General features: G+C 38.4%; 1 long non-coding RNA gene across 1 annotated transcript; it reads left to right on the plus strand.

Annotated features, from left to right (window-relative positions):
* The first annotated feature begins 16288 nt into the window (after positions 1–16288).
* On the plus strand, positions 16289–21070 carry LOC141424846 (uncharacterized). Its single transcript, XR_012449811.1, has 3 exons — positions 16289–19405; positions 19674–19793; positions 21060–21070. It is a non-coding gene; the product is annotated as an uncharacterized lncRNA (long non-coding RNA).
* The last annotated feature ends 4570 nt before the right edge of the window (positions 21071–25640 follow it).

Genomic DNA, 25640 nt, shown 5'->3' on the forward strand with positions numbered 1-25640 from the left:
TCCTCTCCAGGCCCTAAGGGTGTTTAGGTGCATAAAAGTGGCGCTAGAGTTGATGGGGAAGTACCAACAGCTTTCCCAGTGCAAAAGCTTTAGCCAGTGTGCTTGGACTTTGTTTGGCATTGCTGCTTGTTAGTGTGTCAAAAGACCAATCTTAGATTCATAGGACTTAATAGCCCTCACTAGGGCCATAGAAAAAATGACCTTACTGATCATGAACCTTGGCTGTAGGGAGATTGACTAGCCTCCCTCCCTCCCTACCACAGGTGGCAGCCACCAATGAGGCTGGCTGCTGGGCTCTCAGACTTTCCCTATTACAAGCTAGAAGGTTCATGCCACAGGTGACTAGACAGAGCCCAAAACTGAAAACTGCAACTCTTAGGAGGCTATAAAAATCTTAAACATATGGAGGGAATTTTGATAGAGAAAAGGAGGGAAAACTGTATCAGAAGATGGTTTCAGTCAACCTCTGGGTTGTGGACCTAGTGTGCTTTTGCTGTACTATTCTGCTGTCCATATCTCTGATGCAACAACTATCCTGATAACTCACAGTTAGAGGGAAAAATTTCCACCCTGCAGCATACAAAGGGGTTCAAGTGTGCCTATGGCTCAGATCCATATACCTTAGGAAGCCACTACTAAAGAGTAACCGCCTAACCTGGGTGACAGTGATCCCAGGCTTTCTTGAGGAAGAAATTCATAAATATGATCAGAGTAAGAGACTTTCCTATTTCCATTCAAAAATATATAATTAGTGGCCAAAAATAACAGAGAGGAAACAACAAAATGGTCAAAAGGTCCACATTTTGTTCCAATTAGAAATCCAAAGCTTGCTAATATAACTAACATGACAAGTGATAAAAGGGCACTGATTGGCTTCTATACATCTATACAATACTTTCTGAATTTACTTTAATAACTGCTGAAATGTACCATTTACAAACTCATTGCTTTAATACAGGGCCCAAATTACACTTATACATGTGTGTTCCACTGTATTTAATCATGGTGTCCTGTAAAATTTTAGGAAAGTTCCTGAGTGTAAAATAGAGGACAAATAGGTGTGACTTGCCTTAACCAACCAAATTGTTTGCTAGGTTCCCCATTGTCATAGAACTCATTGACTAAATTTTACCCTAAACCCTAGCACGTTTGGAAGCTCTGACCCAATGAATACTTGCAATGACACTTGCAATATTTCCAATGACACTTACAGATTGACTTAGCAAAATAAGACCCTGTGAACTGTACACCCTAACTGTAACTATTACACAAAACCTGCTCAGAGGAGGTGATTATCAGTACTGATAACCAGTACTGAAGGCTGATGCTTCACTGTGGGTTACTGTAACCTTTAATACTGCAGTCCATCTGTTAAGGCCCCAGTTACCAATACCTCTGTTAGTGAAATTACTGATTCTACCCAATTACTATCAATAAAATATTTTATTAGAGACTTGGCTAATATGTTCTTATCAGTACTTATTTCAGCAGGCTCTCTGCCATAGTTTTATTCACCTGCAAAGAAACAAAATATACCTTTACTAGGCTACCTGTGGGGTACATCAGCAACTCTGCCATTGCACAGTCTTTCCAGGTAGAACATTAACTACATCTGAATTTCTCCAGGAACAGAAGTTATGGATTGACACTGATGACATCTCTTCTGAGGAGATTCATTTGACACCTCATTAGGAACATACAAAGACAATAGCACTCACAAAAGAGGTTATTTTCCCACACACGATATTAAGACTTACCACCTTAATTAAGTTCCTGAAAATTATTTGGTAAACTGAGGACTGTTCCATCCCTGGCATTGTCATAATGGCAATGATTCTGATGCTGCTTCCACAGAGATTATCTTGTTCATAGTTTTGTGCCTAGCCGTCTTCTGTACTACTCTAGGACCTCAGTCCCCTAAACACCTGGGCTGTTTTCTGCTCAGCAGGACATCCAGTGAGTGATGGGCATTTTCCTAGGGCCTCAGAATACAGAGGGATGTTGATGGAGAGCCAACCACAGACACTCCTCTAAGCCTGCAGAACCTTTGGTCACTCCCTTCCAGGTATGTTGATTTAGAGAGGAGTCAGCTGAGGCCTCCATTAGTGTAGCCCTGCAGCATATGAGGGAACAACAACAAAAAAGCTGCTTTTTTAATCTGTCCTAGGAGTAATGCCCACCTAGGCAGACCTTTGGCAACCATGGGTGCCGCTATCATCTGGGCATCTCCCTACTTCCTGTGCTGTGGCCCCTGGGCATGTTGGTAGAAATCTGGATGCCACTGCCATATGGCAACCTCTTCTTTTTACTTTGTTACCACCACAGTGTCAGCTCATACTTTGACCACCAACTTGTGAAGTGTATGTGTTTGCACACACACAGGGTGGAGACACTAAAAGGAAATAACCTCACATGGGAGGGGATGTGCAGAGGTCCCCGGGATCATAGGGGCTCTCAGTTCCAGAACATTTCCCATGGCAGGGTTTGGGCCCTCCTAGAAGGCCAGAGCCTTCCCTTCTCTGGATTCTGCCCACTTCATGTCTCATTCCTGGTCTCAGTTCCCCAACTGTCCCATGATGGATTGGACATGGAAGTTTTCCTTTGGTAAGTTGGAGTAATAGTGTTTGCCTCATTTGTTTCTCATATCTCAGGGGACACTGACCTTCACAATTGATTTCTGGTTTCCTCACTACCCTGTTTTGTGTGGTTTGGTTATTTCAGGTGAGATGGTAAATCTGGTTTTTGTTACTTTGCTTGGTTAGAAGCAGGTCTTTTTGCTTGCTTTTCAAATGTGTGTGGTTCTTATCCTCAGAATGGGCTTTTTGTCATATATTGCTTTTTTAACATTCTTTTTGTTATTTATTGGTTCATGTTTTAGCATATTTTTACTTTAGCACCAATCTTTTATGGATTTGTATTAACTACTTATAAATTAAGACAATGATTCCTTTGTCCCTCGTATACATAGCAAATGTATTTCCTAATTGGTCCTCAAAGTGTGTATTTTTTCTCTGTATCTGAAGTCTTTAACTTTCTTATCACAAAATTTTATAACTGTGGTTTCTTCTTTTGGGATCATGCTTTCATTACCTCCACATATGCATATAAAAATAGTTTATTTTTACCTCTTTTGTAAGCTAGTAATTTGCATATTAAAAGTAATTTATCTGTAAATCCTTGAATATTAAATTCATGTAAAATGCATTTTTTGCAAAAAGTACACACATTCTAAGTGTGCAACTGAAAAAAATTAGAATAAATTGTACATAACTCTGTAATAACCACCAGGTTAAAAAAATATTACCAGAATCAAGAGGCCCAATTTGTGTCCTTCCCAATCAAAACTTTTAATAGTCTTCCCCAAAGGTAACCCCATCCTGACCTCTAATGCCATATATTTTGTCTGTTTTTGAGCTTTGCAAAAAATGGAATTATTCAGTAATGAATTCTTTGCTGTTTATCTTCTTTGACTATTATGTTTTGATGTTGTTTTATGTCACATTGAATGCACAAGTTTTCTATTAATGTATTAAATTTCTGGTTTCAGATTTGAGCTATTACATATAGTCTGCTTTGAACATTTTCATACATGTCTTTCATTGTTTCTATGTGATATTTCCTTGGATGAATACCTAGATTTATAGAATTATTGAGCAATAAAGTAGCTTGTGTTAAAAACTAGTAGATACAACTAAAGTAATAGTATCTAACATACACTACCACCAGCAGTATGTGTGAGTTCCAGTGTTTCTTTATCTTTGCTAATACAGGACTGCAGTCTTTACAATTAGTCATGCTGGTGGGTGAGAATAGTTTATTTTTAAAATTATAAATCTCAAATTCATGTGAAATATATTTGTTGTAATGTGTGATCGGCAGTTGTAACTTGATTTTAATCTAGCTTCATAATTACTTATCTTCGCAAGCATTTGGTGGGAGTTGGGATGGGACAGGGATGGAACCCAGAGCCTTGCACATGCTAGACAAGTGCTCTACCACTGATCTACAGCCTCAGCCCCTTAACATGGTCATTAATAGTTCATTCTTTCCCTATTACTTTGCAAATGCTACCTCTTCTATCACATATTAAATGCTTAAGTGATCCTTTCCCTGAATTTGTATAGGAAATAAAACATACTGCTTTAAAAAAAGAAATCGTAGCAACAAGGGCTGACAGAGTGGCTCAAGTGGTAGAATAGCTGGCCAGCAAGTGGGAGGCCCTGAGTTCAAACCCTAGTACCATCAAAAGAAAAAAAAAAGAATTGTAGCAACAGTCCTGGCTCCTGTAATCCTAGCTGCTTAGGAGGCTGAGATAAGGGGGATCATGGTTTGAAGCCATCCTGGGCAAATAGTTTGTGAGATCCCCATCTCCAAAAATAACCAAAGCAAACTGGACTGGAGGTGTGGTTCAGGTGCTGAGTTCTGTGCCACCAAAATAATGATAATAATAAAGTAAAAACAAATTTTAAAAATTAAAAATTATAGCAGCATTACTTATTTTACTATGTAGTAGGTATTTCTGTGCTTTTTCGGTGGTGTTCTGGCTTTAGAGATACAACCAAATAAAAGAACAAAAGGAAGAAAGAGAGAAAGCTAGCTCACACTTGCAATCCTAGCTACTTGGGTAACAGAGTTTGGGAGGATAGCAGTTTAAGTATAGCCCAGGCAAAAATTAGGGCTTCAAAAAATAAGCTGGCCATGGTGTGCATGCTTGTGATCCCAACTATGTGGGAGGTGTAAATAGGAGGATTGTGATCCAAGGCCAGTGCTGGGTAAAAATATGAACCCTATTCAAAAAACTAAAGCAAAAAAGGACTGGGGATGTGGCTCAAGTGGGAGGGCCTGCCTGACAGGCTCAAGGTCTGGAGTTCACCAGTAAATGGGGGTTGGGGGTGAGAAAGGGAGGGAGGAAGGAAGGAAGGAATACAAACACATTTAGAATACTGACACTTTCTAAGAAACTTGTATATGTCTCTGTTTGTTAGAAATATCGTAAAGACCACCCCCAGGCTTAGCGGTTCACCTAAGGGGACTGACAGAACTCAGCATATAGTCTGCTCATAACCATGACTTATTAGAAGAAAAGATACCAAGTAAAATCAGTAAAATGAAAATGTATGTGGAGCAAATAAAGTTCAATGCAAACCAGCCTGAAATTTCCAAGGGTTCTCTCCCAGTGGGATCATGCAGGACATGCTAATTTTCCCAAGAAAAAGTTGTGACAACACATGTGAAATGTTTGCCAGACACATCACAAAACATCATACATCTAGAGACTCAGGGCTGTGGTTCTTATTGTGGGTTGTTCATGTAAATTCCCTTAGCACTATTCCAGATGCCCAGGAGGAACACAAGGACTCATCATAAATTACATTATTTGTATAGTTTAGGCATGATGAACTTTCTTATTGGGAATTGGTGAGAACACTCCTGAAATCCAGATTCTCAGATGCTAACCAACAACCAGCCTTGCAAAGTAGGCCTTCATAAGGATGGCAGTCAGACCTGCTACATTATCTTTTTAACTCTTCTACAGTCCACCTCCTTGGTCTTTGGTCAAGGCATCTTTAGAGCATACTTATTTCCAGTAGGACTCGTGCTGCAGATTGAGACTAACCTAAAATTACTGATTGCACTTATGTCCTTTAAGAATGCTGGATTTAGGCGGGTGCTGGAGGCTCACGTCAGTAATCTTACCTACTCAGCAGGTAGCGATCAGGAGAATTGCGGTTCAAAGCCAGCCTAGGCAAATAGTTTGTGAGACTCTATCTCGAAAATACCTAACATAAAAAGGGCTGGTGGAGTGGCTCAAGTTGTAGGCCCTGAGTTCAAGCCACGGTACTGCAAAAAAAAAAAAAATCCTGGATTTAGCCAGCTAAACAAACTCTATTAATGATAAAGTTTTATCTCAGAAGCTGAGGTGGTTGCCTCTTTAAATTTTTTACCTGACCCAAGGAATTGATTTAGGTAGAGCACAACTGACCAGTAAGTTGGTGTTGATCTCAAAACCTTCCAGGGCTGAGGCAGTGTCACGATAGGGTGCTCATTTGAGAGTTCTATTCCCAGACAGTACATGTTATATATCTGTAAACAAAAGACTTCACAATTGCTTGGCATCCTAGCAGATATAGATCAGGCAGTATCAATTCACAGGGCTATCAGTGTGGTCTCCCACCATGGAGCCTCCCACTCCAGGCCTCCCAAGCAGTCTGGGAAAAATTCAGTTGAGATTGGTTCACAGGGTTGTCTGAAGTGGTCAGTTACACACAGCTCTGTGACACCAGTTTATCCTCAGCAGTGTGACAATGTCAGTATGGTATGCGTAAGAGCTGAAGTCACCTAAGGCTGTTCTGTAGCCAGTGCTCTTCCAGGTCTGAGTCCAGGCCCAGCATCCAGTTTGAACTTGAAGCACACCCAGCAGTTTGTAAGACTCTTCATGAAGAGGGGAAAGCTACCAGGAAAAGATCTGAAAAGCCAAGATCATGAATACTCTCTATACTCCCTCAGCTGCTGGGGTTTGCTTTTTCTTAGTTAAAATAATATCATTGTTCCTTATTCAGTAAATGAGATGTTATACTTTTTTTCCTGGTCTTCGTTTTCTCCTTCATAACATTTGTCTAGCTATGTTTTATGCAAGAGAGACAAAAAGCCACGGTTGGTGGAGTGGCTCAGTGGTCAAGTGTCTGGCTTTACCACTTAGGTCTGTGAGACCCTGAGTTCAGAACCCAAGTACCTCAAAAAAAAGAAAAGGAGAGACAAAAAGCCTTTTTTACAGAAAAAGACAAACCATTTTAAACAACTGAACCAGAAAGCCTTAACTATGTTCCAGGACAAACCCTGTCTTTTGAAAACTATTTCAAATTGGGGTTGCATAACCTTCCACCTCCTTTGTCCTGGTTATCTATCCAGTAAGCATCTTAGAAATTATCCCTGTCTTTTGGGAGATGATAACTGGATTTCATAATCAATTATTTTACTATGATGTATGCACTAGGAAAAGGAGAGGGAAAGAGAGTCATCCTCACTTACTTCTTAGGTTTTTGCAAAGTGCAACTAGTCCAGAAAGCCAAACACAACACAGTAGCAGCAGGGGAGAAAATTTCCCCACAGGGGATCTATATTCTAATGTTCCCTTTCCCAACTTGTAGCTTTTGGTGGGAATCTCAAGTTTGGAATGCAATCAGGCTATCCATAAGAAATGTGAAACTTCACAGGCATTCAATTTAATATGATCCCATAAGAGAATAGGTCCGTTGTTGTGGGCATTTCCAAGTGACCTGGCAGTCTGGCCATATTCACAAGGTATTGACAGTTTAAGGCCCAGTAGAGGGGTTCCTAAATCTGTACAGTTGTAGAGTTGAAGTCCTGTTCCTTGGGCCTGAGCCTATTTTCAGCACAGCCTAGCTTGAATGAGACTGAAACAGTCCATAGTTGAGAATCAACTTTTGGTTTTCAGGTGATTAGGATCTGTGAACTCAGGATTCTGAAAGAGCCAGTGGCTTGTGCAACAGCAAAGCAGTGATTGCAGGGCCAGACAGCTATGTTCCAGATTCAGGTGACAAGTAGGACTTTTCTGAGTCTTTTCTTTTTAACCTTATATATTGTAGAATCCAAGCTGATCTACTCAAAATTAAACACTTCAACTAGAAAATCATCAACTTCCGAGGGGGTAGATATCTGACATCAAAGAGCCCATTAGAAACTGAGACTTGCTTTTTAAAATTCCAAAAACATAGCTCTTGTCTTGAAATTGCATCTCATTTCATGTTGCCTACCATTTTCCAGAGGCTCTAGTATTCAAAATTCATAGTATAAACTGGTACTTGTGTAGACTTGTTCAGTTTCCATGTCAAGAGTTTAAATTACAACCTACTTTCTAGCTGTAGAAAGCAAGTTAGTAGGTGTCCCACCTACTTTTCTTTGCAGCTTCCTCTGATCTGGAAGCTATTTATAAAATTAAAAGCATTTAACATTTTATATCAATTTTATTATGCATCCATATATAATACCACAAAACACCAATTGTGTTAGTCCATTTTTTGGTGCTATAACAGTACCTAAGACTGGGTGACTTATAAAGTATAAAGGCTTACACCTAGGGTTGTAACTCAGTAGTAGAGAACTTGCGTAGAATGCATGCATACCTGAGGCTCTGGGTGTGATCCCCATCATTGAAAAAAAAGGGGAGGGGCGGAAGGTTATAGCCATGCACATATTAAAAACACAGATCTCAAATAAATGCCCCAACGCTGCATCTCAAACTTCTAGAAAAACAAGAACAAACTAAGCCAAAAATCAGCAGAAGGAGAAAGATGATAAAAATAAGAGCTGAAATCAACAACATAGACACCAGAAAAGCCATAGAAAGAATCAAGGAAACAAAAAGTTTGTTCTTTGAGTAGATAAATAAGATTGATAAACTCCTAGAAAACCTGATTAAAACAGGGAGGGAAAAGACCCAAATTAATAAAATTAGAAATGAAAAAGGGAACCATTAGAGAATACTTTGATAACCTATATTAAAATAAATTGGAAAATCTAGAATAAATAAATAAATTTCTACACATATGACCAACTAAAATTGAACCAAGAAAATATAAATCACTTAAAGAGATCTATAACAGGTAATGAAACTGAAGCAGCAATAAAGTCCCCCCAGAAAAGAAAACTCTAGGATCTGACAGATTGACTGCTGAATTCTTCCTTTAAAGGACTACTACCAATATTCCTCAAACTGTCCTATGAAATAGAGAGAGAAGGACCACTACCACACTCATTCTGTGAAGCCAGTATTAACACTCATCCCAAAACCAGATAAGGACACAACAAAAAAGAGAAATATAGGCCAATCTCTTTAATGAAATTAGAAGTAAAAATTCTCAGTAACATTTGACAATGTATCAAAAAGACCATACACCGTGATCAAGTTGGCTTCATCCCAGGGATGCAGGGATGGTTCAACATAGGCAAATCATTAAGTGTAATACAGCATACTAACAGAAGCAAAGACAAAAATCACATGGTCATCTCAATAGATGCAGAAAAAGCCTTGGACAAAATTCCACATCCTTTCATGATAAAAGCTCTGATAAAACTAAGAATAGAAGGAATGTACCTTAACATAATAAAGGCTGTATATGACAAACCTATAGCTAACATCATACCGAATGGGGAAAAACTAAAACCATTTCCTCTAAAGTGAGGAACAACACAAGGGTGTCTACTCTGTCCACTCCCATTCAACATAGTCTTGGAATTCCTAGCCAGAGCAATATGACAGGAAAGAAGAAATAAAAGGAATTCAAATAGGAAAGGAAGAAGCTGGTCCTCTTGATCCTCTGTCATTTGAGTTCTTTTGGACTCTTTGAGACTTATGCCATTTGTATTTTTAGATGAAGAAACTTGACATTCTGTAGAATCAAGTAGTAAAGGAACAACGCAAGGTATGAGGACCAGTGTATGTGGGAGATCTCTTTTGTAATTTGTGTAACCATGGGAAATACTAAGTATATAACTGCTTAAGAATGAAAAGTGCAAAGTCTGTCTTGCTCCCCTAGGGAGAGTTCTAGCTGAGTAGTCTACTAAAAAAGAGAAAGACAGTTTCTAAGAGTGGACTCAGAATTAGTGTGTTTGTATGTCATTGTGTGTATTTTGTGTATGTCCATTAGTCTGTCTATGATGATTGGCTTATTAGAGGCTAAAATTCTGATAGCTATGATAACAGTCCTATTGGAGACTGACTCAAAACATCTTTCTAAGAGATTCAGAGTTAAAAATGTGTCAGTTTAGTACATGTAAATGGCCAGCTATTGCTTTCTTATCAAAATGCACTGCATCTAAACCTTTGGCATTAAAAAAAACAGCCAAGGAAACTTTTAGCATTTCTGCTGTTTGTAACCAGTAATACTCAGGAAAAACCCTGCCATTTGGGCAGTCCTGCTATTTAAAATCTGGCCTACATTATTTGTCTTAACCAAATGAGTGTTATTGTGTATATGAGACACACTTGTACATTAGGAAATAAAGCTACTTGGGATCACTAGCACTGTCTACCTATCTTGTAACAGATCTCAAGTTATACACCTATTATCTTACCTAGCCAAAAATTCTAAATTTTACTTCAAGGGAAAAAGGTAATTATCATTATATATATATCTGTGATGCTAATTGTTGTCAACTCTTTTGTAATGTATTTATACTCCCTAAATATATAAGCCTTCAGACATGCAAAGATTAGGAAGAAATTTTACCATGCAGATGTTCTCCAAATTACAATTTTTAGTGATGCTGGATTTTGCAGCTTGTGTAACAAGCAGCACTTAATGTTGCTGCTGTAATGCTGTCAGTCATAATTATTTTCCTAAAATGCTGTATACAATGGAAATAACTAGATGTTCTGACAATTGCTAAACTGCTTTTCAGTATTTTGACCATGCCTATTCTAAGTCTTGTCATTCACAGTCTGGGTCCTTCTCTGGAGCATTTACAGTCACCCCCATGGAAATGACTATAACAAGTACTTATTTGTCAGTCTTTTAAATACTTCCGTTTACTGGATTTTTTGTATTTTCCCTGCAGCATTTTTAACATGTCAGAACATCTATAGGACAGACAGAAACAGAATTAAAAATGGATGCCAGAAAAAGGGCCACTTCTAAACCTCTCAGTTGCTTATAATTTGGCCAAACAGGTCTTACTGGCACTGACTTCCATCTAAATTGCATGTTGCTTCCCCTCTGATATGGGATCAGATAAGACCATCTGGGAAACAGCTCATCCTGGCAACCAGAGCAGTTAATTGGTGAAATCTTCAGAGGAGACTTTTGAGAGACAGTTTGGAGACAAGAGGGGAAAGCTGTCACAATCCAAATGGATTCACCTTTACCAGATCTCTTAAAATTTACTAAATCCAGGAGGTTTTAAAGAAATGTTTTTACTCATGGTTAATGGACATTTAAGCCCTTGCAAGCACCTCTGATAAAAAGCAAATTCATATTTTTGGCCAAGGCCTTCTACATAGAGATAAATGACTATTCCTGCTGACTCCACTTTTTAGTAGTCAGTGCTCATGGAGTTATTTTAAATGAGTTCCCACACACGGTTTATTTAACTGCCTGTGTTCTGACTCCGACTTATTTTTGTATTCTGCTTTATAATGGTGTTTCTAGTTTTAGAATTAAACAAGTGTTTTTTACTTAGCTGCCAGCCATCCTCTTCTTCTGTATTAGTTTATCACTGGCCAAAAAATCCTAATTCCCTCAAGATTGAGGAACGTCCAAACATTAGGGGAGGAATTGTAAGAGGTGCTCAGATTGCTTTTGCTGAAAAGCATAGACTCCTTACTCAGGCCCATGAATTAACTAAAAGCAGGAGAAAATCATGGCAATTGTCCTCCATTTTTTTTTAAATCAGTCTTTGCTTTAAGCCATTCTCTCTGTAGTCACCTCATAACCACCTTGGACTCAAGGAAGGATAGGAATGATGCATCACATCTTCATGACAAGGGACTGAAACTATCCCCAACAGTAGACTCTCCTTTGCACGGATCACTTGCCAAACTCCAGATAACAACTCCAGAACTTCTCCCAGAACAAAGACTGGGATAATGACCAACCAGGCCACACCTGTGACTGGGACCATTTAGCTATGTATACCTTTTGTCCCCTGCCTGCAGTTCTTTTGTGTATTTAAACCTATAACTCATGCCCATACCCCGAAGATGGCTGAAGATGGGCTGAGTGCTACTCTGCCTCTTCCCACAGCATGTCCCAAGCAGTGTAATAAATCTCCTTTCTCTGCCCTTCCAAAAAAAAAAAAAAAAAGAAAGAAAGAATGAAGAAAAGAAAGAAAGACCCTAAAGTTCATAGGGAAACACAAAATACCAAGAATAGCCAAGGTAATACTGAGCAAAGAGATCAACACTGGAGATATGGCAATACCCAACTTCAAACTATACTACAGAGCCATAGCAATAAAAACAGCATGGTTCTGACACAAAAATCAACATGAAAACAATGCAATAGAGTAGAAGATCCAGATATGAATCCCTGTTGTTACGTCCACCTGATTTTTCACAATGGTGCCCAAAACATATGGAGCAGAAAATACAGCCTCTTCAAAAAATGTTGCTGGCAACACTGCCCATCTGCATGCAAAAAACTGAAACTGGATCCCCTACTCTCACCCTGTATAAATATCAACTCAAAGTGGATTAAGGAACTTAATGTAAGACCTGAAACTTTGAAACTAGTGCAGAAAAGAGTAGGGAATATATAGACATAGACAATAACTTCCTAAATAGTATTTCAGTGGCTCAGCAACTAAGAGAAAGGACTGACAAATGGGACTACATGAAACTAAAAAGCTGCACAGTAAAAGAAATGGTCACCAGATTGAAGAGGCAGCACACCGAATGGGAAAAAATCTTTGCCAGCTATACCTCTGAGAAGAGATTAATAACCAGAATATGTAGGGTTACTGAACTCCCAAAGAATCAATGATTCAATGAAGAAATGGGCAAATGAATTGAACAGAGCTTTTTCAAAGGAAGAAGTACAAATGTCCAAAAAACACATGAAGAAATGCTCAATATCCCTGGCCATAAAGGAAATGCAAACCAAAACCATGTTAAGATTCTACCTCACTCTTGTTAGAATGTGTATCACAAACAATAATAATGTTGATGAGGATATGGGGAAAAAGGAACCCTCATACAATGTTGGTGGGAATATAAATTAGTACAATCACTATGGAAAACAGTATGGAGGCTCCCCAAAAAGCTAAAAATAGAACTGCTGTATGATCCAGGAATACCACTCCTGGGGATATACCTGAAGGAATGTGAGTCAGGTTACAACAAAGGCACCTGCACACTCATGTTCATTGCAGTATTATTCACAACAGCCAAGTTATGGAAACAGCCAAGATGCTCCACAACTGATGAATGGATTAAGAAAATGTGATGTTTATATACAATGGAATTTTATTCAGCCATAAAGAAGAATGAAAGTTTGTCATTTACAGGTAAATGGATGGAATTACATCAACTTAAGTGAAGTTAGCCAGGTTCAGAAAGCCAAAGGCCACATGTTTTCTCTCATGTGGAATATAGGCTCAATACAAATTCAAGAACTTTATATGTACATAGAAATATGTACAGAATATACCCAAAAGTGGGACTGATAGAGATTAAGGGAGGAGGAAAAGAAGGAGCGATAGTGAATAATAATGAAACACATCACATCTGTGTAGGAACAAGACACAATGAAACACACTGTGTTAAACAACACAGGAGGAAAAGGGTGAGGAAGTACGGGGGGGGGGAGGGGTTTAAGTTGACTTAAGCACAATGCATGTACAAGTGTAATACCAAGGCAAAAATCTTACTGAACAATGAACAGACACCTAAATAACAAAGGACAAGAATGGAAAAGAAGTCACACTAAAGGGAGGTCACTAACAGGAGGGGTATGGTAAAAGAAGTAAAAAAAAGTGAATATGGTTGGTATGCTTTCTAGATAAGAATGAATATAGAATTCTTAAACCTGTTGAAATCACCATAAGAAGAGGAGTAAGGTATAAGGAGAAAAATGGAGGAAAATGGATGAACCAATTCAGGATAAAATGCGTATATACATGGAAATGTCATAATGAAATTCCTTGTGTAGCTATCTTAAATAAACAAAAATGTGGGGCTTTTTTCAAGAATGGTGGATGGAAGGTAAAACAGGTCCTGCCTGGGGGTTGGTACGAGTGGGAGGGGGAGGGTGCAAGGAAAGTATGTAGGCTACCCCTTTCCTTATTTGGTGGAAATACTATACTCATGAATGAGTACATTCTGAGAAAATGCTGAAAATGAGAGCTGTTGAAACTATTCTAAGAATGGGGGGAGGGGTATAAAGGAGAATGATGGAGGGGGGTCAATTTAACTAAGAAATAGTTGAAGCACTTTTGTAAAAGTCACAGTGTAACCCCAGAACAACAATACTATGATAGTTTTAAAAAATTAAAAAAATAAATCACCATAAGAAGGGGACTATGGTTGAAAGGAGAAAAGTGGAGAGGATGAACCAATTTGGTATATAATACATATGTACATGGAAATGTCATAATGAAACTCTCTGTATAGCTACCTTAAACAAATAAAAATGGGGTTTTTTTCAAACATAATGGACAGGAAGGTAAAAACTGATCCTATCTAGGGGTTGGTACTAGTGAGAGGGGGAGGACAGTAAGGAAAGGGTGAAGGAGGGTGAATATGATGGAAATATAATATACTCATATGAAAATGGAAATAATGAGACCTGTTGAAACTAGTCTAACAAGGGGGGATGGAATAAAGCAGAATGATGAATGGGTGAATCTAAGATATATTGTGAGCACTTTTGTAAATGCCACAGTATAACAATAATATGCTAACTAAAAAAAGAATAGAGGTTTATTTTAAAACACACTTCTGGAGGTTTGAAAGACCAAGAGCATTCTGGTGACATCTACTTAGCTCCTGGTGAGGGCCTCATTCTGCTCAACTCATGGCAGAAAGTAGAAGGGTAAGTGAATGTGTGAAAGGGAAAACAGCTTGCTCTTGTGGTAAGTAATCCATGATTTCATCACCGTTCAAAGTTCCTGTCACTTATTATGGTTGCATCAAGGAATTCAGGTTCCAATACATGAGCTTTTGAGACACGTTCAAATAGCAATCATTAACTCTTTCCCTCCAATTAACAAGCTTTTCAAATTCATCCATAAATTCAGTATTTGCAGGGTTAACATTACCGTTGAGGGAAGATACGTGTTGGGGGAAAGCTGGGTTGAGGGAATGGAAGAGTCTACTGCAGCAGGGCAGCAGGTTAGGCTGATGGGGAAGTGTTATGGCTTTCCCATTTATTTTAAGTTTTGCTCCAACCCTGAGCTCTATTAATATTTTGGGGCTACCCCAAAATCACCTTGGTAAATTTTCGCCTTCAATTTTTATTTCCACCTGGAGGAGAGATCCAAAGCCAGCTGCATATTCACACCACCCTACTTTACCCAGCACTGCTAAAAACAGTCAAAAGTTCGTTGTGTTTCTAATTCTGTATATGTTAACCTCTAACAGCCTCGCTGATGTTTTCATACTGTGGATGGCTCCATGACTACCAAGGCACTGAGGGTTCTATACCTTTTCATTCTTTCTTTTCCCAAAGAACACTTTAATTGTATTTCAGTGAGTCCCAATTGTTCTAGCAAATCCCACTTCTATTGCCAACTGTGTCAGGGATCCTCAAGACCAGCCTTTACTTCAGCGAATAGCTAGGAGGACTTAGAGGACTCATCATATAGTCATTCATGGCTATAATTTATTACAGCAAAACCAGTAAAGGTAATGGGACAATGTCGAGAGGAAACCAGGAGCAAGCTGCCAAGCATCCTTTCAGTGAAGTTACATATAATGTGCTGCACTCCTCCAGCAATAATACATGTGAAATGTCACAGAACTCCCAGAAACTTCGTACCTAGGCCTTTTACTGGGGACTGGCACCCTTTGCCTGGCATATTCTAATATGTCAGTCTCTCAGAAGGAGCAGGTTTTCAGCATAAACCCCATTTTTTTAGGCACTGAGTCAGTGTGATGAGTAGAGTTGGTGGAAACCCTTCTGAAATCCAAGTTCCTAGGCCTTTCCCAAATGCAAACTTCCAGATGCCTGTCAAGGGTCAGCCTTGCAACAGGCCTGGGAACAGTAGTCTAAATCCACTTAAAGGGAAGCCCTACTACAGTGTTCACAAGTTTGCAGTGTTTTCAGTTGTTCAACCTCTGTTTATGTGAGTGACAGACACACTAATGCAGCCATGGGATTATCAAATTCAGTCACTTTAATTTCTGCAGTGGTTGCTAGTATCTATTTTTATTTTGTGTATATTTAAACCCTTACTGCCAAAATATAAACATAAACTTTGGAATGGATTCTTTGAATTACTAAACCAGGAAATATTTCTTTTGAAGCTTTTTATGTAGTATGCAAAGATGGTGGAAAGTCAGATATAAATCAGCATATATTAATAACAGCATTAAAATGTGTAATTTCCTCAACTAACACTATAGAAAGTAATACAATAAAATTTTGATTGAGAATGATTAGGATTGATATGTAATTGTTGCAGATGGCACTTTATAACAGCATCATTCTTTCAGCCCAAATTATTTGTTTGAGACTGGAATGTAGCTCAGTGTTAGAGTGCTTGCCTAGCATGTGCAAGGCCCTCGGTTCCATCCAAGCATCCAAAAAGAAAAGACTAAAAAATTATTGTTTGAATATTTTGTTGTCAGAAATATTTTCTGATTCCAAATTTGCAACCAGATTTTCAAGTGTCAGGATGAAATCTATTGATAAGATTTCACTCCACTTTTAATTTTATTATACTTTATATAACAAATGTAAATAACATTCATATTATTTATTTTGCTAGATCACCTTTTAAAAGCATATATATGGATGTAAGTAATTACAATGCAGATTATATTTTCCCATGGCTTCACAACTGCTTTGGTGTAGATAATACAAATTTTTAGTGAATGTTTGCATGAAGGTGCAGACATATTTATTCCAAGTTGAAGCCAAGTGTGAATGATTCCATAGAAAGTGTTGGCTGTTCTGCCCATATTCTATTTAAGACTGTTTGACATCATCTGATATTCTTTCTATTGTTATTTAAGTAATTGTCATGAAATCATTCTTAGACTTCAGCACTCATACTGTTAGAATTCAGTGATAAAGAATTCTTGTGATTTTTGTTTACACTCAGTATTCTCTCTTTGCATTCAGACACCAATTGGCTTTCTAAAAACTTAACACATTTGAGAAAATTTTCCGTTTATTTAAAGTACTAAAATCATATTTTAATATTCAGGGAAAGGTCCCCAAATTCTTGGTTAGTTTGTACATAACCTTGTGGGTAAAGCCTACTTATTTCTTCTTCATAGTTTTTAATATCTCTTTAGCAGTTTGATTATTTATGCAAGTTGAAAGAAAAGCAGTTTTATTGATATGATCCATTGCTTAATTGAATTTGTTGCATGCACTAAAAGAAGGATTGATATCTTCATAAATATCAAGACTGCTCTTTAAAGGGACAATGTTACTTACTAACAGGAAAATAAATTATGACTTGAAGTGGATAATCAGTGTACCTTCCATGAAAGTCTGTTGAAATTAATTTCATCTCTTGAAAAATTTGATTCTTTTTAGCGGATGCTATTGGATGCTATACAGCATGAGAATAAATGAAATTATCATTATCATCTTCATCTATAGTGTCAGGAAGGACATAAAGTTGGCAAAAACGAGTCAGGTGCTGATGGCTTATGCCTGTAATCCTAGCTACTTGGGAGGCTAAGATGGAAAGGATTGTGGTTCGAGGCCATCCTGGGAAAATAGTTCATGAGACCCTATCTCCAAAATAACCAGAGCAAAATGGTCTAGAGGTGTGGCACAGGTGATACAGCACCTACTTTGCAAGCACAAAGCCCTGAGTTCAGACTCCAGTCTCAAAAAACCAGTGGTAAAAATGCCTTTTTGTCAAAGGACATTTTATTTTTTAACTTTACAAAATAATGGATTTCATTATGACATCATACAGTATGCAGTGTATTTCAATCATATTTATCTCCCATCATTCTCTCTCTCTCTGGTTACTTCCCTAGTACTGTTCCTGTCTTTCTTTGTTTTTAACTGTAGATTCTGCATATGAGAGAAAACATGCAATGTTTTTCTGAATCTGAGTAATATTGTTAAACATTATGATCTCCAGTTCTATTTTCCTGCAAATCACAAAATTTCATTTTTAAAATTTTTTAACTTTTTCCCTTTTTTGAATTACAGTTTTATTGGGAGTACATTGTGACATTTACCAATGTTCTTACAATATATCATAGCTGAATTCACCACCTCTGTTATTCTTCTTTATCCCTCCTCCCCACATTCCTGGAATAGTTTCAAAAGGTCTCATTTTTCCATTTATATACATAAGTACATAATATTTCTATTCATTCTTCTTTATGACTGAAATTATTCAATCATTGCTTATGGTATATCTACCATAAGTTCTTTTCCCATTCATCCTCTGTTGAGTACTAGGCTGACTCCATAACTTGGCTATTGTGAATAGTGTTGCAGTAAACATGGTATGCAGGTATCTCTCTTGTATGCTGACTTTGATTCTTTTGGGTATATGCCCAGGAGCAATATAGCAGGAGCATATGGTAGTTCTATTTTTAGTTTTTTGAGGAGCCTTCATACTGATTTCCATAGAGGTCAGTGGACATTTAAAAAAGTCATTGATCCAACGTAATCCTGAAGAATGGGAAAGAGTTATGTTATGAAAGCGTTTGACAGATTGTAGAGTGAGTCCCAGAACTGTCAACATTTTGACAGTACGTATTAAATACATTGGCTTATAATGCTAACATTGAGCACAAGCACGTTTTCTTCTTAAAAATGCCCAATGAGCAATGAAAATAAGTGAGATGTGACTAGTGTGAAAGATACAGAACAATGTCAAAGGGACAAAGACCGTATCTGGAAGAAATCTTAAAATTCTGAAAAACAAGAACCTATTAAGAGAGCTAAATCATCAGAGAAATGTTGTTAGTGGAAAAGGTATGTAATTTAAATGTTTGACTGGCGCTGGTGGTCACGTCTGTAATCCTACCTACCTGGGAGCCTGAGATCAGCCTTAGATCAGGAGCATTGCAGCTGGTGGCCAGAGTGGGCAAAGAGTTCACAGACCTCATCTTCAAAATAACCAGCGCAAAATGGCCTGGAGGTGTGTCTCAAGCATCAGAGGACCTGCTTTGCAAGCGTGAACCCTGAGTTTGAATCACACTCCCACCAAGAAAAAAATGTGATTTTTTTTTAAATGTAAAAAACTAATAAAATTGCAATACTTGCAAAGTCTGGCAAGACCCAGCAACCTCACACCCTTTTCCAAGGAACTGGGCGCTAGGGGTTTTGGGAAATGTAGTGCGCGCTATGTGGTACCGCCGCGGGCCTTCTGCGCATGTGCGCCGCGGCCTTGTGGGCTTTGGTGTGCTGTGTCCAGTCCTGTCTGGCGAGGCTGCGCATGGCACACTCATGTGAGAAGGCCCCAGAGTGATTGCCTGAGCTCCGGGAGGGGTGGACTTGAGCAGCTAGCGGTCCACCACGGCGCACCTGGCGGAACCGCCCCTGGCGTTGGTCACCCCGTGAAGTCCGTTCTCACCTCTCTGGGGTGAAGGACCTAGGAGGCTCGAGACCACGCGGAAACCGGTCCTCCTGCATCCAGTACCAGCTCATCTCTCCACCTCAGGGGACCGTTTGTTTCCATTTAGGATGTCACCTGATCCTCCTGGCAACGTGGAGTCTGTCTCACTTGAATCAGGCTCCAAGAGGTGACAGCACCCTGGTGGCCGCCGCAGGGGAAGGAGCAAGAGGGTCCAGCTTCATGGCAGCCTGCCACTGCCACAGCTCTTGGCAGCCACTGCCAAGGACGTCACTGCTCCATGCAGTAATTTTGAAGTCAGCGTGGCTTTGGATTTGGGAATTTCTTCTAGTTTCTAAACAACTGGTAGCCAGGCAGATAAATGCAAGTGTGTAAGACCCTCCCACTTGACCAGCCTGATCTGTGTCCCCAATAGCACCTTTTGCATTCATTTGCAGAGATCCAGTTTGTGTCTCAAGTGACTAGGAGATCAATTGACCAGCAGCGTTGGGTCTTGAATGAGGATTCTAACTAAAGGCTTAGATTCAGCGTTCTTGGAACAAAGCAACTCTTGTGAGGTAAGAAGGGGGAGGGAGGCCCAGGAGTGGGAATTGCTGCCAGGAGGAGATTAGGACAGTTGGCTTGAGACCTCAGAAGAGATCCAGAGTCAAGAGAGGAGGGGTAAAGAGTCAGTTTGTTCAGGCAGAAACAACTTAGGGTTCCCTCGTCTAGAAGAAGTGTTGTGTCCAAACTGTCTCACAGACTGGGCGATGGTGGAAACTTTGGGTCAAACATTAAGGGGAAAGATAAGCTGTGGCAGTTGACAAGGGCAAGGTCAAAGGAACATAAAATACTACTTTGTGGGAAGTTGTGAGGGCATCAGGTGGAAGACGTCAGCAGTCAAATGAGGGAAATACCTCCTTCCATTCTTATTCTTTATCCTTTTTTTGAATTCTGAGCTAGTCACACTACAGTGCAACTTGAGATACACTGGTGCTGCTACTTGCATCCTGATCTCACTGGATCCAAGGGGCCCTTATCAAAGGGACCATTGCAAGGAAGGACTTTAAATCATATATTTTAACTTTATTTAAAAGATGGGGTTTGTCTGGGCAGGTAGGTAATCAGCCTAACTGAGTGGTTACAATGATAAATTTTGTGGTGACAGAGTCAAGAACAGACATTGAGTCTCTTCAAGACATAGGCAGCTATTTTCTGCTTTGACAGGTATGTCAGAAATGTTTTTGGCTTTTTTTTTTCTCCAAAGATGCTTTTGAGAAGCTAGAATCAAGACCAAACTCTTTTTTTCCAGAGAAGACTGAGCCTTATAGCACCACATCCCTTTTTTTAAAACCTTGTTGGAATTCTCTGGTTAAAATAAAATTTAAAAGATAGAGCTTTTGAGCCGGCTGAATAGCTCAAAAGAGCACCTGCCTAGTAAGTGGAGGCCCTGAGTTCAATCCCAGAACTGCAAAGAGAAGAAAAACACAAAAACAAAAACAAAAAAAAATGTGTGCTTTTGCTCAGTATCAGTTTTAATGAAAAGTATTGCATTCCATTCTTTGGCTTTTCCTAATTTGCCTGATTAGTTTAATGTGTCAGTTGTATTTTTCTGTGTTAAGGTAGAGCATAAATTGCTAACAGATCACTAGAAAATAAATGTGTTCACATTTGTCCAAGCACTGAATAATAATACTAGGTTCATGCATAGACATGTAGGTGCCCTCTCCCTGCCATCCTTTCTGCCCTTTCTCAGGGCATCTACCTTCAGAACTGTTTTGCCAGCTATTATGTGTAACTTTTAAGGCAGATGACTTCTCTTATGATCTTTCCTTCCTTTTCAGCTATATCCTCAGAGTTTCCTACATTCTTTCAACTAGTGGAAAATGGTCACATCCCAGGTAAGTTGTTCTTTTTATTTCCCCTCCAAAATCTTGCTTAATATTGATTATGTGAGGTTTATTAAATGTTTGTACATTCATATGAAACAGTTGAAAGAACATCAGAGAAAACAGCAGCAGGCAGAAAATCACAGATTATGGCTAAATGCAGGCTTACTGCCTGTTTTTAATGGCCCACAAGCTAAGAATGGTTTTTATACTTTCAGATGGTTAGAGAAAAAAAAAGTAATATTTTGCCAGGTATGGTGGCATATGCCTCAAATCCCAGGATTTGGGAGACTGAGGCAGGAGAATTGTGAGTTAAATGCTTGCCTGGACTACACAGCAAGATCCTATCATGAAAAAAACAAAAATTAAAAAAAAATCAGAACCAAGAATAATTCTATGTGAAGCAAAAATGTTATGAAATTCCTATTTCACTGCCTCTAAACTTTTATTGGGATACAGCTATACTCATTTATTTACATATCGTCTAAGGGTGTTTTCATACTACAAGGGCAGAGTTGAGCTGGTGCAACAGAAACTCCATGGCCCATAAGCATAAAACATTTACTCTTGGCTCTTTTTGAAACATGTTTGCTGATCTTTGATATAGAGTATATCCATAGGAGGGCAAAGATTACATGTAGGTAAATGAAAATCTTGTGATCTTACTGAGTTTTGAAATTATAAAATAAAATTTTTTAAAGATAGATTTTATTGAGTGACATTGTGAACCTTCTAGTGACAATCCTACAATTAATAAAGAAGTGGTGGCAATAAAGTGAATAATCCTTGTCTAACTGAAGGGAAAAGTGAAGAGATGACAAGAGAAAGTATGTGATTAAACATTTCAAATGAATTGTGCCAGCATTAGGAGTCATGGCTGTTCAAAGGAGTGACAAGTCTTGATAGACCAGGATAATGAAGGATGGTTAGCAGCAGGCTTTGGACAACCCTGCGGATTGGGACTGAGGGATTCTATTTTCTTTTTCTTTTTTCTTTATTTATTTATTGCATGCTGGGGCTTGAACTCAGGACCTACACCTTGAGCCACTCTGCCAGCCCTGTTTTTTGTGATGGGTTTTTTCAAGATAGGGTCTCTTGAAATTATTTGCCTGGACTGACTTTGAACTGTGATCTTCCTGGTCTCTGCCTCCTGAGTAGGTAGGAGCCACCCGTGCCTGGCTCCATTTTCTTTTTATTGTCGTAAAATATGCATAATATGAAATTCACAACTTAATCATTCTAAAATGTAGAAAGAAGTGGCAGTTTGTACATTCAGAATATTGTTCAATCATAACCACCATTTACTTTTAGAATATTTTCATTACACTAAAAGTAAATACCATATCTTAATAAGAAGTATCATAACTTAATAGGCAGTTACTCTCTTTGCCCAGTTCCCCTAGCAACTACTAAACTGCTTTCTGTCTTTATGGATTTGCCTAATATGGTTATGATATATAAATAGAATCATATAATATGTAGCCTTTTTGTCTGGTCTTTAACTTAACTTAGTGTCTCAAGGCCCATTCAGGTTGCAGTGTACATCAGGACCTCATCCTTATTAATGATAGTAATATTCCATTGTATGAATGTACCACATTTTGTTTATGCATTCGTCAGTGGATGGAACCTTGGGAATGCTTCCAGGTCTGACTGCTATGTATAGTACTTCTGTGTGTGATTTTGTATAAATACATGTTTATCTATTTTCAGTTCTTTTAAGCTTATATGTGGGAATGAAAGTTCTGTGTCAAATGATAATTCTCTTTCTATAACTTATTGTGGGACCACGAAACCATTTGCTACATCAGAGTCCCTGGCAATTCTGTATGAATTTTAAGTTAGCTTTTCTGTTCTTAACAGAAAGGATTACTACATTGCATCTTATCATGCAGATCACTTTGGGAACTATTTCCATCTTCAAAATACTTTTAGTTCATGAATTTGCGATGTTTTTCCTTTTATTTAGGTCTTCCTTAATTTCTTTTAGTAGTGTTTTGTAGTTTTTTGGTGTACAAGTGATACATATCCTTGCTTAAATTTATTCTTAAGTATTTTACTCTTTTAGATGATATTGTAAATGGAATTGTTAATTTATTTTCTTACTGTATTAGTATACAAGTAATTTTTGAGTATTCATCTTGTGTCCTATAACTTTGCTGAATTAGTTTCCTAGTTCTAATAGTTCCTTTTAGGATTCTTAGAAATGTTTATAATGTTATTTTATGCAAATAGAGTTTTACTTCTTCCTTTCCAGGTTGAATGCCTTTTATTTATTTATTTTTTTCATGCCTAATTGATCTGACTGAATTTCCAGTACAATATGGAATATAAGTGACCAAAGCAGTCATCTGTCTTATTTTTTGTTTGTCTTTTTTTAGCCATCTTAACTATTTATAAATGTACTGTTTTTAGAAGTAGTTAAGTATATTCACATTGTTGTGCAGTCAATCTCCAGAAGTTTTTCATGCTACAAAACTGAAACTCTATCCTCATTAAATAGTTCTTCTTTTTCCCTTCCTTGGTAACATCCATTCTACTTTCTGTTTCTGAGTTTTACAATTCTCCATATCCCATAGAAATAGAATCTTATAATATTTGTTATTTTGTGACTCTCTTATTTCCTCTTGGCATATATTCTTCTTTTTTCTTTTATTAAACATTTCTCCCCCCTGCCCCCACCCCCTCCCTTACCACCCACTCCACCCCCTCCCTATCCCCCAAACCCCCTCAATACCCAGCAGAAACTATTTTGCCCTTATTTCTAATTTTGTTTTAGAGAGAGTATAAGCAATAATAGGAAGGAACAAGGGTTTTTGCTGGTTGAAATGAGGATAGCTATACAGGGCATTGACTCACATTGAATTCCTGTGCATTTGTGTTACCTTCTATGTTAATTCTTTTTGATCTAACCTTTTCTCTAGTTCCTGGTCCCCTTTTCCTATTGGCCTCAGTTGCTTTTAAGGTATCTGCTTTAGTTTCTCTGCGTTAAGGGCAACAAATGCTAGCTAATTTTTTAGGTGTCTTACCTTACCTCACCCCTCCCTTGTGTGTTCTCGCTTTTATCATGTGCTCAAAGTCCAATCCCCTTGTTGTGTTTGCCCTTGATCTAATGGCCACATATGAGGGAGAACATACGATTTTTGGTCTTTTGGGCCAGGCTAACCTCACTCAGAATGATGTTCTCCAATTCCATCCATTTACCAGCGAATGATAACGTTTCGTTCTTCTTCATGGCCGCATAAAATTCCATTGTGTATAGATACCACATTTTCTTAATCCATTCATCAGTGGTGGGGCATCTTGGCTGTTTCCATAACTTGGCTATTGTGAATAGTGCCACAATAAACATGGGTGTGCAGGTGCCTCTGGAGTAATATGTGTCACAGTCTTTTGGGTATATCCCCAAGAGTGGTATTGCTGGATCAAATGGTAGATCAATGTTTAGCTTTTTAAGTAGCCTCCAAATTTTTTTCCAGAGTGGTTGTACTAGTTTACATTTCCACCAACAGAGTAAGAGGGTTCCTTTTTCCCCGCATCCTCGCCAACACCTGTTGTTGGTGGTGTTGCTGATGATGGCTATTCTAACAGGTGTGAGGTGGAATCTTAGCGTGGTTTTAATTTGCATTTCCTTTATTGCTAGGGATGGTGAGCATTTTCTCATGTGTTTTCTGGCCATTTGAATTTCTTCTTTTGAGAAAGTTCTGTTTAGTTCACTTGCCCATTTCTTTATTGGTTCATTAGTTTTGGGAGAATTTAGTTTTTTGAGTTCCCTATATATTCTGGTTATCAGTCCTTTGTCTGATGTGTAGTTGGCAAATATTTTCTCCCACTCTGTGGATGTTCTCTTCAGTTTAGAGACCATTTCTTTTGATGAACAGAAGCTTTTTAGCTTTATGAGGTCCCATTTATCTATGCTCTTAGTTGCTGTGCTGCTGGGGTTTCATTGAGAAAGTTCTTACCTATACCTACTAACTCCAGAGTATTTCCTACTCTTTCCTGTATCAACTTAAGAGTTTGGGGTCTGATATTAAGACCCTTGATCCATTTTGAGTTAATCTTGGTATAGGGTGATATACATGGATCTAGTTTCAGTTTTTTGCAGACTGCTAACCAGTTTTCCCAGCAGTTTTTATTGAAGAGGCTGCTATTTCTCCATCATATATTTTTAGCTCCTTTGTCAAAGATAAGTTGGTTATAGTTGTGTGGCTTCATATCTGGGTCCTCTATTCTGTTCCACTGGTCTTCATGTCTGTTTTTGTGCTACTACCATGCTGTTTTTATTGTTATTGCTTTGTAATATAGTTTGAAGTCAGGTATTGTGATACCTCCTGCATTGTTCTTTGACTGAGTATTGCCTTGGCTATTCGTGGCCTCTTGTGTTTCCATGTAAATTTAACAGTAGATTTTTCAATCTCTTTAATGAATGTCATTGGAATTTTGATGGGAATTGCATTAAACATGTAGATGACTTTTGGGAGTATCGACATTTTTACTATGTTGATTCTACCAATCCATGAGCATGGGAGATCTCTC

The sequence above is a fragment of the Castor canadensis genome, chromosome 7 (assembly GCF_047511655.1).
Source record: "Castor canadensis chromosome 7, mCasCan1.hap1v2, whole genome shotgun sequence".
Lineage (NCBI taxonomy): Eukaryota > Metazoa > Chordata > Mammalia > Rodentia > Castoridae > Castor > Castor canadensis.